The sequence below is a fragment of the Xenopus laevis genome, chromosome 3S (genome assembly GCF_017654675.1).
Source record: "Xenopus laevis strain J_2021 chromosome 3S, Xenopus_laevis_v10.1, whole genome shotgun sequence".
Classification (NCBI taxonomy): domain Eukaryota; kingdom Metazoa; phylum Chordata; class Amphibia; order Anura; family Pipidae; genus Xenopus; species Xenopus laevis.
In genome coordinates, this window is record NC_054376.1 from 36,000,516 (window position 1) to 36,006,979 (window position 6,464).

The following is a 6,464-nucleotide window of genomic DNA, read 5'->3' on the forward strand; positions in this document are numbered from 1 at the left end:
AATGGCCTCCAAATGTAAGCAAAATAAAGGAAAGATGATGCGCAATAATCTGGACAAAATAGTACTTGTTCATCCAGAGCAGTCAAGGAAATCTGTGAATGAATCTCATAATGCAATTTAATATTATATTTAAAGGGCATGTAAAGTCTAAAATAGAATAAGGCTAGAAATGCTGTATTTTGTATACTAAATATAAACATGAACTTACTGCACCACAAGCCTAATCAAACAAATAATTTATGCTTTCAAAGTTGGCTACAGGGGGTCACCATCTTGCAACTTTGTTAAAAATCTTTGCAAGGCTAAGACTGTGCACATGCTCAGTGTGGTCTGGGCTGCTTAGGGATCATCATAAACAAAGCTGCTTGAGTTTTGCATGGCTGGGAAGTAAGGTGGGGGCTCCCCCTGCTGTTCATAAGTATGATTGTTTCCCTGCTCAGCAGTTAGGGACCATCTGACAATTCCTATCCACAGCAGTAAATGAAGGGAGAATTTCACTGCATACAGTCAGGTTTCTTATAAAAACGGTACACATTTTTTAATTAAAATATATTGTCCATATGTTTCTTTTTCATTAAAGAAAGTAAAAATGTGATTTTTTTTTTTTTTTTGCCTTTACATGCCCTTTAACATACAGGTTACATCACAATAACAAAACTACTGAAGTATTTGAGTGTTCTTATGCTCTGGACCTTTTATTATTGAAAGTGGACAGGGTCTGTTTATTCTTAGCATTCATAAATTATCCTCTTATTTTCACTGAACAAGCCATAAGGCTGTCATGTAGGACTCTAACCTATCAAATAAAATGGAATCCATAACATTTGCCATTTTCCTTTGTTATATAACCCATAAGAATCTCGACAGCTTGCTGCAGTGCAGGATTTGACTCTAAATACACAACAGACTGCTATGAGCACATACATTAAAGTGATGGGCACATGTATTTTCAGCAACTTTTTGTACTTGAAATTTTATGTATAAGATGCAATAATTGATGGTTGTAATTAATTTGTAATGGTACTTTGGATTGGTCATTCTAAACATGCTTCCAATTGGTCCTTTTCCAACTACTGTCTCTTTGGATTGGCTGCCTGGTACATGTTTGTGATTTGGTCCTTTTTTATTTAAATTTGTCTACATGATCTGATGTTCGTCAGCCGCATAAGGTTTTGCTGTGATTTTTTTTTTGGTGAATAAATATTTTTTAACTACATCAAGCTAAGGAGTTCTTAAAGGGATCCTGTCATCGGAAAACATGTTTTTTTCAAAACGCATCAGTTAATAGTTCTACTCCAGCAGAATTCTGCACTGAAATCCATTTCTCAAAAGAGCAAACAGATTTTTTTATATTCAATTTTGAAATCTGACATGGGGCTAGACATTTTGTCAATTTCCCAGCTGCCCCAGGTCATGTGACTTGTGCCTGCACTTTAGGAGAGAAATGCTTTCTGGCAGGCTGCTGTTTTTCCTTCTCAATGTAACTGAATGTGTCTCAGTGAGACATGGGTTTTTACTATTGAGTGTTGTTCTTAGATCTACCAGGCAGCTGTTATCTTGTGTTAGGGAGCTGTTATCTGGTTACCTTCCCATTGTTCTTTTGTTTGTCTGCTGGGGGGGAAAAGGGAGGGGGTGATATCACTCTAACTTGCAGTACAGCAGTAAAAAGTGACTAAAGTTTATCAGAGCACAAGTCACATGACTGGGGGCAGCTGGGAAGCTGACATTATGTCTAGCCCTATGTCAGATTTCAAAATTAAATATAAAAAAATCTGTTAGCTCTTTTGAGAAATGGGTTTCTGTGCAGAACTCTGCTGGAGCAGCAGTATAAACTGATGCATTTGAAAAAAACATTTTTTTTTCCCATGACAGTATACCTTTAAAGGTTTCAACGGGGCCTTTCTGTACAGGCTATAAGCATATTTAAGTGGTAGCTTCAGCTACTGTTATGCCTGAAGCTTACCTATTATTGATCACCTTTATGCTGAAAGCATCCGAGTGATAGGCTGCTTCTGATCCTCCTGCCACCTGTGCCCGATAATGTTATGTCTTGGTTGACCTGTTACTGGCCACCATTTTACTGACATCATTCATCAGGGGTGCTTGTGGTCCTCCCGCATCCAGAGGTAGCAGACCCATTGTTATCCCCGCTGCATTTGGACCAGGAGTTTTTTGTTTTTTTAACCTGCCCGATCGAGATCTGGCTGACTTTCGGCCAGATATCGATCGGGGAAGCCCGTTGGATGGCCCCACACACGGGCCAAAAAGCTGTCGGCAGCTTTTATTGGCCCATGTATGGGGGCCTTTATATTGTTTGTCTTTACTGCCCCTTTAACATTATTCCCCATGTGTCTACCCAGTGTGTCTAGCCAACTGAAAGTAGCAGCTACTTAATCTCAGGGTGACATCAACCTAATCTCCATGTATTAGCAGTGACATCTAATGGTAAAAACATAAATGTATAAATGTGCAAAAACCTTTTCTAAATAATGGTAATGTATGACATGAAACTGTGGCGTTTCATCCCTTCCTTTCTAGTGGTGGGCTCTTCAATCTATGCCATGTAAGCAAACACATGATATAGATCCATAAATGTAGACTCTATGGTGCCAGTTCTATGATTTGTCTATGCAGATAGCAGGATGGCAAAGTGGCAGTTATTTAATGTATACATACCCCACACTGCAAAAGACTACAGAGAAGAAGAAGAGACTCACCCTCACGTAGGACAATTCACGAGAGTGCCTGGTGGAGAGGTGGAATCCCAGTCGGTCACAGATCAGGAGATCAGGAGGATTGTCAGAACTCGTCTCAAATGCAGCAGTGTATGACGCGCCATGCTGCCCCAAAGCGTAACAGATAATTCTGGGCCTTGGCACAGGATGTGCACCGACCCCACCCCTCTAGATGCACTGGCTTTTTTAGGCTGACGTGATCTCCGTGAGGAAGGCAGGGAGTGGACCCTGTTGCAATGCCGCCAGACCACTTGCCACCCACCACTGTCTCGTCTGCCGGGCTCCCTCTCTCTCTCAGGTGGGGGCACCAGCACAAAAAAAAAGTAAAAAAAATTCTGGGGGGGCTACGGACCCTGTGGCCCCCCTGGTTCCATCGCCTATGCTGCTATTGGTTCTGGGGGGTATGTATACATGGTATTGCCCCTTTGCCATCCTGTTATGGGTTCAGGGGGGGTATGTATACATGGTATTGCCCCTTTGCCATCCTGCTATGGGTTTTGTGGGGTATGTATACATGGATAATATTGCCCCTTTGCCATCCTGCTATGGGTTCTGGGGTGTATTTATATATGGAATAATTGCCCCTTTGCCATCCTGCTATGGGTTTTGTGGGGTATGTATACATGGATAATATTGCCCCTTTGCCATCCTGCTATGGGTTCTGGGGGGTATTTATTTATGGAATAAATTAGTTTTATTGTATATTGTCCTTGGCCTGCCAGTATTCTCTACTGTATATCTTACTGATTGTGGTGCCATTGTTCATTGCTCTCTATGTAGGTATTTGCTGTACCAGTGCCCTCTGCTTCTTACTATATAATGTTCTTTATATTGCTCCTGGTGCCTTCTCTATATTATGTTCTTGGGAGATCAGTAGCTAATGCTCTTTTGTATGTCTTTTGAGAACGTCACAGTCTCTGCATGCAATTTACTTTAGGTTACAGAATCCTTTTCCCCCTTTTCCCCATAATGTGCTTGTATTGCAACATTCACAGCATCACGTATGATGCTAATACCCCCTTCCTGCAGTGCAAGACGTTAAGCATATTTTGACCCCAATGCTATGTATGATTTTCCTGAAAATTCAGTGAAACCACAAGGGAAAGTGGGTGGAGTCCAAAGAGAGTGGCCAAAAGGGGCGTGACCAAACGTTTGCAGCGTATTGCGCCTGTATTCTTTATTTTTGGCCTCCCCTGACAAAACCGTCTTCTGCTGCTTACTGTATGTCAGATGCTGTATATTCTGTGTTATTTGGCTCTAAAAGAGTTGATACACTAAAGATTTGAATGCAACAGTCAGTGCATTGGACTGTTACAGATATAGCTTTCTGTTTGCAGGAGCAGCTCTTTCAGAAGCTGGCCTTACAGTGGAGTGTTGGACCCACCTTAGAAACCCACTCTCACATCAACTGGGGGCAAAGGGTATACAAGATTAGGGTAGAAATAAGAAACGCCTAAAAAGAATGTTATATTAGACTGGGCGGGGCCCAAGAGATCATTTGGAACTTTGGCAGGACAGTCTGACCCTGTATATAGACTGATAATGCCTACTGACTCACTCCTGACCAAATCGACAGTTGTGGGCAGATATCAGCCAGGCTGGCTGAAAAATCCTGTCGGGCAAGACCACATCTGGTTTTGGATCAGTTTTCTAACCTCATGTGATCTGATTGTTGGCCCAGTGATCAAGGGATTTCGACAGCCTGATTTGGCCCAACCCCTGATTAACACAATCCCCAGTGTTTGGCTTTATTTGTAGAGGTTGTGCACTTACAAACGCAATTATACTGTGATTAGCCTAACCACCTTAGGGCAGTGGTACACTGTGACAAATTGATATTACTAAACCCAGTGACCAGTACCCCTTATTATAGTGTTCCCCCCATACCGTTCTGCATTGTTTCTGCCTTGAAAATAATAACACTGCCCTGTTATACCAGGCAGAGCTTGACAGAATTCTTTGCAGCTGCCATCTTGGCTGTGTGGAGAAGTGAGGCTGCTAAAATGGTGGCCCTGAAGAAGCAGTCTCTCCCTGTGATAATCCTGATACCCTGTCATTGCTGGCGGCCCCAGGCGGTATAAGGGGCCGTGTAGGTCGCTGACTGATAAACAATTTCAATATATGTTTATGAACATTTTCATATTTGTAAATTATAAGGAGGTCCTAAAATAATGTTATTGTGAGGCCCATGGGCTTCTAGTTATTCCACTGTTTGCTGGTGCATAGATAATGATAATGATGATAAATAGCTATTGGCAGGGTCGTATTTACATCTACGGGTACCTGAGGGCCCTCGTCTAGGGTGGCAGCTTTTGGGGGTGACCCTTGTGTGACTATATAATAGAAAACAATTTTCAAAATGAAATAACCCCCCAGCCACATCATAAATCCATTGATGGAGCTGGGGGTGAGGGGTACAGGGCCCCTAGAGTGACATTTGGAAGTGACGGCTTTGTGGAAGTGATGTCACACACACTGCATGCGTGAAGTCATTCTGTATGTTGGGAGGGTGCTGTAAGATCTGGTGCTACAGGCATGGGCGTCCGCAGAAGGGGGCAGTTGCCCCCCCTGGATTTCGTTTTGCAAAATAATATTTGTAAAATCAGTTGCCAAAATTTGCCAGTTTTAGCTGCAGCCTGTAACCCCATCAGTTCGTCACTGTCACCGAGTGAGAAAGAGGGCTCAGCCGCAGCACTCGTCTCACAGCCTCGCAGGGTGCACAGGAGGAAAGGGCCAAAGACGCGTTGCGCAAACCTGCCTAGAGAGGGCCTGGCTATGGGGCCGAGTTGGGGACGCTAAATCCTCAGCCAAACAGCTGAGCCTGGTGTCGTGTCTCGTGTGGGAGGGCAGGCAGGGTGGCGGGCCTGCTGGATAACTGGGTCAACCTTCCTAGAGTTCGCTGAGAATGATGCAGCTGCGGTTTATTTGTGTGGGTTGGATGATGATCTGTCGCTCCCTAGTGTGTTGCGCCTCCTTGCTCTTAGAAAGCATATAATCACATATCAACCTCAGGCTCAGCCTGCTCAGAGAAATGGCTAGAGCTTCTAATGTCTACTACACTCTGCTTGTTAGTGTATATATGCAAAGGTGCAACGTTTAGGGGTAAACCCCTTTGTCAAGCATGTGACATGTGACACCCCTTTTGTCCAGCCCCCCCACCAGCCGGTAAAAAACATTAGAAAAGATGGCAACCCTAGTGACACCCCTTTGTGATGATTGACAAAGGGGTTTACCCTGAAACGTTGCACCTTCGCAAAATAAACTCAGCACGGGCTTGTACCTGCTTGAATGAACCTTTGGGTGCCAGTGAAATTCTTCTACGTTACGAATATTGAGGTTGCAGAGGCCTCCTTCACCATGCACCGGGTTGTCTTTTCCTGGAGAGCCAGGGTGTGCAAGCGTGGTAACTTTGTACTATTCCTCAATGTTATTAATACGCAATAAAATCTGAACAAAGGAAGTCTGGTATTTTTTTTCCGAAAAGGTGGCAACCATAGCATGAGCTCATGCTACTAACAAAGGGAATTTTAAAAGAAGGACTGCACTTCAATGCAAAGTCTGACTCTGCAATCAAAAACAGTATTACACAACAGCGCCCGGCTAGCTCAGTCGGTAGAGCATGAGACTCTTAATCTCAGGGTCGTGGGTTCGAGCCCCACGTTGGGCGCAATGTTTTCCTATTGAAAATAAAACCATATAAATTTTAAAAATTTTAAATGTTCGTACGTG

At 43.3% G+C, this 6,464-nt stretch overlaps 1 non-coding gene across 1 annotated transcript; it reads left to right on the plus strand.

Moving 5' to 3' along the window:
* Nucleotides 1-6,329: 6,329 nt before the first annotated feature.
* Nucleotides 6,330-6,402, plus strand: trnak-cuu. Its single transcript has one exon. It is a non-coding gene; the product is annotated as a tRNA-Lys (tRNA).
* The last annotated feature ends 62 nt before the right edge of the window (nt 6,403-6,464 follow it).